The sequence below is a fragment of the Salmo salar genome, unplaced genomic scaffold (genome assembly GCF_965601325.2).
Source record: "Salmo salar unplaced genomic scaffold, fSalSal1 ptg000293l, whole genome shotgun sequence".
NCBI lineage: Eukaryota > Metazoa > Chordata > Actinopteri > Salmoniformes > Salmonidae > Salmo > Salmo salar.
In genome coordinates this window covers 1,984,987-1,993,926 of record NW_027675346.1, presented here as the reverse complement: position 1 = coordinate 1,993,926, position 8,940 = coordinate 1,984,987, and the positions used below count along the sequence as shown (strand labels likewise).

General features: G+C 43.5%; 25 non-coding genes across 25 annotated transcripts; all 25 read right to left on the bottom strand.

Moving 5' to 3' along the window:
- Window positions 1-78: 78 nt before the first annotated feature.
- On the bottom strand, window positions 79-197 carry LOC145868145 (5S ribosomal RNA). The gene has a single exon (XR_014384139.1). It is a non-coding gene; the product is annotated as a 5S ribosomal RNA (ribosomal RNA).
- A 409-nt stretch (window positions 198-606) lies between these two features.
- Window positions 607-725, bottom strand: LOC145870139 (5S ribosomal RNA). The gene has a single exon (XR_014386135.1). It is a non-coding gene; the product is annotated as a 5S ribosomal RNA (ribosomal RNA).
- A 139-nt stretch (window positions 726-864) lies between these two features.
- Window positions 865-983, bottom strand: LOC145868143 (5S ribosomal RNA). The gene has a single exon (XR_014384137.1). It is a non-coding gene; the product is annotated as a 5S ribosomal RNA (ribosomal RNA).
- A 409-nt stretch (window positions 984-1,392) lies between these two features.
- On the bottom strand, window positions 1,393-1,511 carry LOC145873274 (5S ribosomal RNA). The gene has a single exon (XR_014388909.1). It is a non-coding gene; the product is annotated as a 5S ribosomal RNA (ribosomal RNA).
- A 409-nt stretch (window positions 1,512-1,920) lies between these two features.
- Window positions 1,921-2,039, bottom strand: LOC145869499 (5S ribosomal RNA). Its single transcript, XR_014385495.1, has one exon. It is a non-coding gene; the product is annotated as a 5S ribosomal RNA (ribosomal RNA).
- A 139-nt stretch (window positions 2,040-2,178) lies between these two features.
- Window positions 2,179-2,297, bottom strand: LOC145873273 (5S ribosomal RNA). Its single transcript, XR_014388908.1, has one exon. It is a non-coding gene; the product is annotated as a 5S ribosomal RNA (ribosomal RNA).
- A 139-nt stretch (window positions 2,298-2,436) lies between these two features.
- LOC145873272 (5S ribosomal RNA) lies at window positions 2,437-2,555 on the bottom strand. Its single transcript, XR_014388907.1, has one exon. It is a non-coding gene; the product is annotated as a 5S ribosomal RNA (ribosomal RNA).
- Window positions 2,556-2,694: 139 nt separating this feature from the next.
- On the bottom strand, window positions 2,695-2,813 carry LOC145873271 (5S ribosomal RNA). Its single transcript, XR_014388906.1, has one exon. It is a non-coding gene; the product is annotated as a 5S ribosomal RNA (ribosomal RNA).
- A 139-nt stretch (window positions 2,814-2,952) lies between these two features.
- On the bottom strand, window positions 2,953-3,071 carry LOC145873270 (5S ribosomal RNA). The gene has a single exon (XR_014388905.1). It is a non-coding gene; the product is annotated as a 5S ribosomal RNA (ribosomal RNA).
- Window positions 3,072-3,480: 409 nt separating this feature from the next.
- Window positions 3,481-3,599, bottom strand: LOC145874938 (5S ribosomal RNA). Its single transcript, XR_014390572.1, has one exon. It is a non-coding gene; the product is annotated as a 5S ribosomal RNA (ribosomal RNA).
- A 139-nt stretch (window positions 3,600-3,738) lies between these two features.
- LOC145873268 (5S ribosomal RNA) lies at window positions 3,739-3,857 on the bottom strand. Its single transcript, XR_014388903.1, has one exon. It is a non-coding gene; the product is annotated as a 5S ribosomal RNA (ribosomal RNA).
- A 409-nt stretch (window positions 3,858-4,266) lies between these two features.
- On the bottom strand, window positions 4,267-4,385 carry LOC145873267 (5S ribosomal RNA). Its single transcript, XR_014388902.1, has one exon. It is a non-coding gene; the product is annotated as a 5S ribosomal RNA (ribosomal RNA).
- A 139-nt stretch (window positions 4,386-4,524) lies between these two features.
- Window positions 4,525-4,643, bottom strand: LOC145873266 (5S ribosomal RNA). The gene has a single exon (XR_014388901.1). It is a non-coding gene; the product is annotated as a 5S ribosomal RNA (ribosomal RNA).
- Window positions 4,644-5,052: 409 nt separating this feature from the next.
- Window positions 5,053-5,171, bottom strand: LOC145873265 (5S ribosomal RNA). The gene has a single exon (XR_014388900.1). It is a non-coding gene; the product is annotated as a 5S ribosomal RNA (ribosomal RNA).
- Window positions 5,172-5,310: 139 nt separating this feature from the next.
- Window positions 5,311-5,429, bottom strand: LOC145873264 (5S ribosomal RNA). Its single transcript, XR_014388899.1, has one exon. It is a non-coding gene; the product is annotated as a 5S ribosomal RNA (ribosomal RNA).
- A 139-nt stretch (window positions 5,430-5,568) lies between these two features.
- LOC145875089 (5S ribosomal RNA) lies at window positions 5,569-5,687 on the bottom strand. Its single transcript, XR_014390723.1, has one exon. It is a non-coding gene; the product is annotated as a 5S ribosomal RNA (ribosomal RNA).
- Window positions 5,688-5,826: 139 nt separating this feature from the next.
- LOC145873262 (5S ribosomal RNA) lies at window positions 5,827-5,945 on the bottom strand. Its single transcript, XR_014388897.1, has one exon. It is a non-coding gene; the product is annotated as a 5S ribosomal RNA (ribosomal RNA).
- A 409-nt stretch (window positions 5,946-6,354) lies between these two features.
- On the bottom strand, window positions 6,355-6,473 carry LOC145873261 (5S ribosomal RNA). Its single transcript, XR_014388896.1, has one exon. It is a non-coding gene; the product is annotated as a 5S ribosomal RNA (ribosomal RNA).
- A 139-nt stretch (window positions 6,474-6,612) lies between these two features.
- On the bottom strand, window positions 6,613-6,731 carry LOC145873260 (5S ribosomal RNA). The gene has a single exon (XR_014388895.1). It is a non-coding gene; the product is annotated as a 5S ribosomal RNA (ribosomal RNA).
- A 139-nt stretch (window positions 6,732-6,870) lies between these two features.
- On the bottom strand, window positions 6,871-6,989 carry LOC145873259 (5S ribosomal RNA). The gene has a single exon (XR_014388894.1). It is a non-coding gene; the product is annotated as a 5S ribosomal RNA (ribosomal RNA).
- A 139-nt stretch (window positions 6,990-7,128) lies between these two features.
- LOC145873258 (5S ribosomal RNA) lies at window positions 7,129-7,247 on the bottom strand. The gene has a single exon (XR_014388893.1). It is a non-coding gene; the product is annotated as a 5S ribosomal RNA (ribosomal RNA).
- A 409-nt stretch (window positions 7,248-7,656) lies between these two features.
- Window positions 7,657-7,775, bottom strand: LOC145874937 (5S ribosomal RNA). Its single transcript, XR_014390571.1, has one exon. It is a non-coding gene; the product is annotated as a 5S ribosomal RNA (ribosomal RNA).
- Window positions 7,776-7,914: 139 nt separating this feature from the next.
- LOC145873256 (5S ribosomal RNA) lies at window positions 7,915-8,033 on the bottom strand. The gene has a single exon (XR_014388891.1). It is a non-coding gene; the product is annotated as a 5S ribosomal RNA (ribosomal RNA).
- A 409-nt stretch (window positions 8,034-8,442) lies between these two features.
- LOC145873255 (5S ribosomal RNA) lies at window positions 8,443-8,561 on the bottom strand. The gene has a single exon (XR_014388890.1). It is a non-coding gene; the product is annotated as a 5S ribosomal RNA (ribosomal RNA).
- Window positions 8,562-8,700: 139 nt separating this feature from the next.
- LOC145875088 (5S ribosomal RNA) lies at window positions 8,701-8,819 on the bottom strand. The gene has a single exon (XR_014390722.1). It is a non-coding gene; the product is annotated as a 5S ribosomal RNA (ribosomal RNA).
- Between the last annotated feature and the right edge of the window lie 121 nt (window positions 8,820-8,940).

The following is an 8,940-nucleotide window of genomic DNA, read 5'->3' as shown; positions in this document are numbered from 1 at the left end:
GTCAATTCATCATTAAATGCTTACTACAAGGCAGTGTTGCTGATGAAATAGTGCAAGAGCACACCCTCGTGGACAAAATGCTTACAGCACCTGGTATTTCCAGGCGGTCTCCCATCCAAGTACTAACCAGGCCCGACCCTGCTTAGCTTCCGAGATCAGACGAGATCGGGCGTACCCAGGCTGGTATGGCCGTAAGCGAGAAACAATCTCTTGCTACAACATATATAGTCAAAGTGAGTGTGATAAACAGACATTGCATTTTCAACAATTAGATAAGCAGCTTGAACTTTGTGTCACTGAAAAAGTAGAAGAAATTACAAACACTGTTCCCATCACTTTTTAGCACAGGTAGTTGGATAAAATACAAACTTTATTTCCTTTCATCATTTGAACAGGGCCAAGGAGCACAAAGCACACACAAGCTGCATTCAGCAACAATATTCTTGTTTGTCTTATAAATACAAGGCAGATGCTAATTGAAAACACAAGGAAATTTGATCCTATTAAAAAGGCAGGAAGCTGCATTTAGTCAATTCATCATTAAATGCTTACTACAAGGCAGTGTTGCTGATGAAATAGTGCAAGAGCACACCCTCGTGGACAAAATGCTTACAGCACCTGGTATTCCCAGGCGGTCTCCCATCCAAGTACTAACCAGGCCGGACCCTGCTTAGCTTCCGAGATCAGACGAGATCGGGCGTACCCAGGCTGATATGGCCGTAAGCGAGAAACAATCTCTTGCTACAACATATATAGTCAAAGTGAGTCTGATAAAACAGACATTTAGTCAATTCATCATTAAATGCTTACTACAAGGCAGTGTTGCTGATGAAATAGTGCAAGAGCACACCCTCGTGGACAAAATGCTTACAGCACCTGGTATTTCCAGGCGGTCTCCCATCCAAGTACTAACCAGGCCCGACCCTGCTTAGCTTCCGAGATCAGACGAGATCGGGCGTACCCAGGCTGGTATGGCCGTAAGCGAGAAACAATCTCTTGCTACAACATATATAGTCAAAGTGAGTGTGATAAACAGACATTGCATTTTCAACAATTAGATAAGCAGCTTGAACTTTGTGTCACTGAAAAAGTAGAAGAAATTACAAACACTGTTCCCATCACTTTTTAGCACAGGTAGTTGGATAAAATACAAACTTTATTTCCTTTCATCATTTGAACAGGGCCAAGGAGCACAAAGCACACACAAGCTGCATTCAGCAACAATATTCTTGTTTGTCTTATAAATACAAGGCAGATGCTAATTGAAAACACAAGGAAATTTGATCCTATTAAAAAGGCAGGAAGCTGCATTTAGTCAATTCATCATTAAATGCTTACTACAAGGCAGTGTTGCTGATGAAATAGTGCAAGAGCACACCCTCGTGGACAAAATGCTTACAGCACCTGGTATTCCCAGGCGGTCTCCCATCCAAGTACTAACCAGGCCCGACCCTGCTTAGCTTCCGAGATCAGACGAGATCGGGCGTACCCAGGCTGGTATGGCCGTAAGCGAGAAACAATCTCTTGCTACAACATATATAGTCAAAGTGAGTGTGATAAACAGACATTGCATTTTCAACAATTAGATAAGCAGCTTGAACTTTGTGTCACTGAAAAAGTAGAAGAAATTACAAACACTGTTCCCATCACTTTTTAGCACAGGTAGTTGGATAAAATACAAACTTTATTTCCTTTCATCATTTGAACAGGGCCAAGGAGCACAAAGCACACACAAGCTGCATTCAGCAACAATATTCTTGTTTGTCTCATAAATACAAGGCAGATGCTAATTGAAAACACAAGGAAATTTGATCCTATTAAAAAGGCAGGAAGCTGCATTTAGTCAATTCATCATTAAATGCTTACTACAACGCAGTGTTGCTGATGAAATAGTGCAAGAGCACACCCTCGTGGACAAAATGCTTACAGCACCTGGTATTTCCAGGCGGTCTCCCATCCAAGTACTAACCAGGCCCGACCCTGCTTAGCTTCCGAGATCAGACGAGATCGGGCGTACCCAGGCTGATATGGCCGTAAGCGAGAAACAATCTCTTGCTACAACATATATAGTCAAAGTGAGTCTGATAAAACAGACATTTAGTCAATTCATCATTAAATGCTTACTACAAGGCAGTGTTGCTGATGAAATAGTGCAGGGGCACACCCTCGTGGACAAAATGCTTACAGCACCTGGTATTCCCAGGCGGTCTCCCATCCAAGTACTAACCAGGCCCGACCCTGCTTAGCTTCCGAGATCAGACGAGATCGGGCGTACCCAGGCTGGTATGGCCGTAAGCTAGAAACAATCTCTTGCTACAACATATATAGTCAAAGTGAATCTGATAAAACAGACATTTAGTCAATTCATCATTAAATGCTTAATACAAGGCAGTGTTGCTGATGAAATAGTGCAAGAGCACACCCTCGTGGACAAAATGCTTACAGCACCTGGTATTCCCAGGCGGTCTCCCATCCAAGTACTAACCAGGCCCGACCCTGCTTAGCTTCCGAGATCAGACGAGATCGGGCGTACCCAGGCTGGTATGGCCGTAAGCGAGATACAATCTCTTGCTACAACATATATAGTCAAAGTGAGTCTGATAAAACAGACATTTAGTCAATTCATCATTAAATGCTTAATACAAGGCAGTGTTGCTGATGAAATAGTGCAAGAGCACACCCTCGTGGACAAAATGCTTACAGCACCTGGTATTCCCAGGCGGTCTCCCATCCAAGTACTAACCAGGCCCGACCCTGCTTAGCTTCCGAGATCAGACGAGATCGGGCGTACCCAGGCTGGTATGGCCGTAAGCGAGATACAATCTCTTGCTACAACATATATAGTCAAAGTGAGTCTGATAAAACAGACATTTACTCAATTCATCATTAAATGCTTAATACAAGGCAGTGTTGCTGATGAAATAGTGCAAGAGCACACCCTCGTGGACAAAATGCTTACAGCACCTGGTATTCCCAGGCGGTCTCCCATCCAAGTACTAACCAGGCCCGACCCTGCTTAGCTTCCGAGATCAGACGAGATCGGGCGTACCCAGGCTGGTATGGCCGTAAGCGAGAAACAATCTCTTGCTACAACATATATAGTCAAAGTGAGTGTGATAAACAGAGATTGCATTTTCACCAATTAGATAAGCAGCTTGAACTTTGTGTCACTGAAAAAGTAGAAGAAATTACAAACACTGTTCCCATCACTTTTTAGCACAGGTAGTTGGATAAAATACAAACTTTATTTCCTTTCATCATTTGAACAGGGCAAAGGAGCACAAAGCACACACAAGCTGCATTCAGCAACAATATTCTTGTTTGTCTTATAAATACAAGGCAGATGCTAATTGAAAACACAAGGAAATTTGATCCTATTAAAAAGGCAGGAAGCTGCATTTAGTCAATTCATCATTAAATTCTTACTACAAGGCAGTGTTGCTGATGAAATAGTGCAGGGGCACACCCTCGTGGACAAAATGCTTACAGCACCTGGTATTCCCAGGCGGTCTCCCATCCAAGTACTAACCAGGCCCGACCCTGCTTAGCTTCCGAGATCAGACGAGATCGGGGGTACCCAGGCTGGTATGGCCGTAAGCGAGAAACAATCTCTTGCTACAACATATATAGTCAAAGTGAATCTGATAAAACAGACATTTAGTCAATTCATCATTAAATGCTTAATACAAGGCAGTGTTGCTGATGAAATAGTGCAGGGGCACACCCTCGTGGACAAAATGCTTACAGCACCTGGTATTCCCAGGCGGTCTCCCATCCAAGTACTAACCAGGCCCGACCCTGCTTAGCTTCCGAGATCAGACGAGATCGGGCGTACCCAGGCTGGTATGGCCGTAAGCGAGAAACAATCTCTTGCTACAACATATATAGTCAAAGTGAGTGTGATAAACAGACATTGCATTTTCACCAATTAGATAAGCAGCTTGAACTTTGTGTCACTGAAAAAGTAGAAGAAATTACAAACACTGTTCCCATCACTTTTTAGCACAGGTAGTTGGATAAAATACAAACTTTATTTCCTTTCATCATTTGAACAGGGCAAAGGAGCACAAAGCACACACAAGCTGCATTCAGCAACAATATTCTTGTTTGTCTTATAAATACAAGGCAGATGCTAATTGAAAACACAAGGAAATTTGATCCTATTAAAAAGGCAGGAAGCTGCATTTAGTCAATTCATCATTAAATGCTTACTACAAGGCAGTGTTGCTGATGAAATAGTGCAGGGGCACACCCTCGTGGACAAAATGCTTACAGCACCTGGTATTCCCAGGCGGTCTCCCATCCAAGTACTAACCAGGCCCGACCCTGCTTAGCTTCCGAGATCAGACGAGATCGGGCGTACCCAGGCTGGTATGGCCGTAAGCGAGAAACAATCTCTTGCTACAACATATATAGTCAAAGTGAATCTGATAAAACAGACATTTAGTCAATTCATCATTAAATGCTTAATACAAGGCAGTGTTGCTGATGAAATAGTGCAAGAGCACACCCTCGTGGACAAAATGCTTACAGCACCTGGTATTCCCAGGCGGTCTCCCATCCAAGTACTAACCAGGCCCGACCCTGCTTAGCTTCCGAGATCAGACGAGATCGGGCGTACCCAGGCTGGTATGGCCGTAAGCGAGAAACAATCTCTTGCTACAACATATATAGTCAAAGTGAGTGTGATAAACAGACATTGCATTTTCACCAATTAGATAAGCAGCTTGAACTTTGTGTCACTGAAAAAGTAGAAGAAATTACAAACACTGTTCCCATCACTTTTTAGCACAGGTAGTTGGATAAAATACAAACTTTATTTCCTTTCATCATTTGAACAGGGCAAAGGAGCACAAAGCACACACAAGCTGCATTCAGCAACAATATTCTTGTTTGTCTTATAAATACAAGGCAGATGCTAATTGAAAACACAAGGAAATTTGATCCTATTAAAAAGGCAGGAAGCTGCATTTAGTCAATTCATCATTAAATGCTTACTACAAGGCAGTGTTGCTGATGAAATAGTGCAGGGGCACACCCTCGTGGACAAAATGCTTACAGCACCTGGTATTCCCAGGCGGTCTCCCATCCAAGTACTAACCAGGCCCGACCCTGCTTAGCTTCCGAGATCAGACGAGATCGGGCGTACCCAGGCTGGTATGGCCGTAAGCTAGAAACAATCTCTTGCTACAACATATATAGTCAAAGTGAATCTGATAAAACAGACATTTAGTCAATTCATCATTAAATGCTTAATACAAGGCAGTGTTGCTGATGAAATAGTGCAAGAGCACACCCTCGTGGACAAAATGCTTACAGCACCTGGTATTCCCAGGCGGTCTCCCATCCAAGTACTAACCAGGCCCGACCCTGCTTAGCTTCCGAGATCAGACGAGATCGGGCGTACCCAGGCTGGTATGGCCGTAAGCGAGATACAATCTCTTGCTACAACATATATAGTCAAAGTGAGTCTGATAAAACAGACATTTAGTCAATTCATCATTAAATGCTTAATACAAGGCAGTGTTGCTGATGAAATAGTGCAAGAGCACACCCTCGTGGACAAAATGCTTACAGCACCAGATATTCCCAGGCGGTCTCCCATCCAAGTACTAACCAGGCCCGACCCTGCTTAGCTTCCGAGATCAGACGAGATCGGGCGTACCCAGGCTGGTATGGCCGTAAGCGAGATACAATCTCTTGCTACAACATATATAGTCAAAGTGAGTCTGATAAAACAGACATTTAGTCAATTCATCATTAAATGCTTAATACAAGGCAGTGTTGCTGATGAAATAGTGCAAGAGCACACCCTCGTGGACAAAATGCTTACAGCACCTGGTATTCCCAGGCGGTCTCCCATCCAAGTACTAACCAGGCCCGACCCTGCTTAGCTTCCGAGATCAGACGAGATCGGGCGTACCCAGGCTGGTATGGCCGTAAGCGAGAAACAATCTCTTGCTACAACATATATAGTCAAAGTGAGTGTGATAAACAGACATTGCATTTTCACCAATTAGATAAGCAGCTTGAACTTTGTGTCACTGAAAAAGTAGAAGAAATTACAAACACTGTTCCCATCACTTTTTAGCACAGGTAGTTGGATAAAATACAAACTTTATTTCCTTTCATCATTTGAACAGGGCAAAGGAGCACAAAGCACACACAAGCTGCATTCAGCAACAATATTCTTGTTTGTCTTATAAATACAAGGCAGATGCTAATTGAAAACACAAGGAAATTTGATCCTATTAAAAAGGCAGGAAGCTGCATTTAGTCAATTCATCATTAAATGCTTACTACAAGGCAGTGTTGCTGATGAAATAGTGCAGGGGCACACCCTCGTGGACAAAATGCTTACAGCACCTGGTATTCCCAGGCGGTCTCCCATCCAAGTACTAACCAGGCCCGACCCTGCTTAGCTTCCGAGATCAGACGAGATCGGGCGTACCCAGGCTGGTATGGCCGTAAGCTAGAAACAATCTCTTGCTACAACATATATAGTCAAAGTGAATCTGATAAAACAGACATTTAGTCAATTCATCATTAAATGCTTAATACAAGGCAGTGTTGCTGATGAAATAGTGCAAGAGCACACCCTCGTGGACAAAATGCTTACAGCACCTGGTATTCCCAGGCGGTCTCCCATCCAAGTACTAACCAGGCCCGACCCTGCTTAGCTTCCGAGATCAGACGAGATCGGGCGTACCCAGGCTGGTATGGCCGTAAGCGAGATACAATCTCTTGCTACAACATATATAGTCAAAGTGAGTCTGATAAAACAGACATTTAGTCAATTCATCATTAAATGCTTAATACAAGGCAGTGTTGCTGATGAAATAGTGCAAGAGCACACCCTCGTGGACAAAATGCTTACAGCACCTGGTATTCCCAGGCGGTCTCCCATCCAAGTACTAACCAGGCCCGACCCTGCTTAGCTTCCGAGATCAGACGAGATCGGGCGTACCCAGGCTGGTATGGCCGTAAGCGAGATACAATCTCTTGCTACAACATATATAGTCAAAGTGAGTCTGATAAAACAGACATTTAGTCAATTCATCATTAAATGCTTAATACAAGGCAGTGTTGCTGATGAAATAGTGCAAGAGCACACCCTCGTGGACAAAATGCTTACAGCACCTGGTATTCCCAGGCGGTCTCCCATCCAAGTACTAACCAGGCCCGACCCTGCTTAGCTTCCGAGATCAGACGAGATCGGGCGTACCCAGGCTGGTATGGCCGTAAGCGAGAAACAATCTCTTGCTACAACATATATAGTCAAAGTGAGTGTGATAAACAGAGATTGCATTTTCACCAATTAGATAAGCAGCTTGAACTTTGTGTCACTGAAAAAGTAGAAGAAATTACAAACACTGTTCCCATCACTTTTTAGCACAGGTAGTTGGATAAAATACAAACTTTATTTCCTTTCATCATTTGAACAGGGCAAAGGAGCACAAAGCACACACAAGCTGCATTCAGCAACAATATTCTTGTTTGTCTTATAAATACAAGGCAGATGCTAATTGAAAACACAAGGAAATTTGATCCTATTAAAAAGGCAGGAAGCTGCATTTAGTCAATTCATCATTAAATTCTTACTACAAGGCAGTGTTGCTGATGAAATAGTGCAGGGGCACACCCTCGTGGACAAAATGCTTACAGCACCTGGTATTCCCAGGCGGTCTCCCATCCAAGTACTAACCAGGCCCGACCCTGCTTAGCTTCCGAGATCAGACGAGATCGGGGGTACCCAGGCTGGTATGGCCGTAAGCGAGAAACAATCTCTTGCTACAACATATATAGTCAAAGTGAATCTGATAAAACAGACATTTAGTCAATTCATCATTAAATGCTTAATACAAGGCAGTGTTGCTGATGAAATAGTGCAGGGGCACACCCTCGTGGACAAAATGCTTACAGCACCTGGTATTCCCAGGCGGTCTCCCATCCAAGTACTAACCAGGCCCGACCCTGCTTAGCTTCCGAGATCAGACGAGATCGGGCGTACCCAGGCTGGTATGGCCGTAAGCGAGAAACAATCTCTTGCTACAACATATATAGTCAAAGTGAGTGTGATAAACAGACATTGCATTTTCACCAATTAGATAAGCAGCTTGAACTTTGTGTCACTGAAAAAGTAGAAGAAATTACAAACACTGTTCCCATCACTTTTTAGCACAGGTAGTTGGATAAAATACAAACTTTATTTCCTTTCATCATTTGAACAGGGCAAAGGAGCACAAAGCACACACAAGCTGCATTCAGCAACAATATTCTTGTTTGTCTTATAAATACAAGGCAGATGCTAATTGAAAACACAAGGAAATTTGATCCTATTAAAAAGGCAGGAAGCTGCATTTAGTCAATTCATCATTAAATGCTTACTACAAGGCAGTGTTGCTGATGAAATAGTGCAGGGGCACACCCTCGTGGACAAAATGCTTACAGCACCTGGTATTCCCAGGCGGTCTCCCATCCAAGTACTAACCAGGCCCGACCCTGCTTAGCTTCCGAGATCAGACGAGATCGGGCGTACCCAGGCTGGTATGGCCGTAAGCGAGATACAATCTCTTGCTACAACATATATAGTCAAAGTGAGTCTGATAAAACAGACATTTAGTCAATTCATCATTAAATGCTTAATACAAGGCAGTGTTGCTGATGAAATAGTGCAAGAGCACACCCTCGTGGACAAAATGCTTACAGCACCAGATATTCCCAGGCGGTCTCCCATCCAAGTACTAACCAGGCCCGACCCTGCTTAGCTTCCGAGATCAGACGAGATCGGGCGTACCCAGGCTGGTATGGCCGTAAGCGAGATACAATCTCTTGCTACAACATATATAGTCAAAGTGAGTCTGATAAAACAGACATTTAGTCAATTCATCATTAAATGCTTAATACAAGGCAGTGTTGCTGATGAAATAGTGCAAGAGC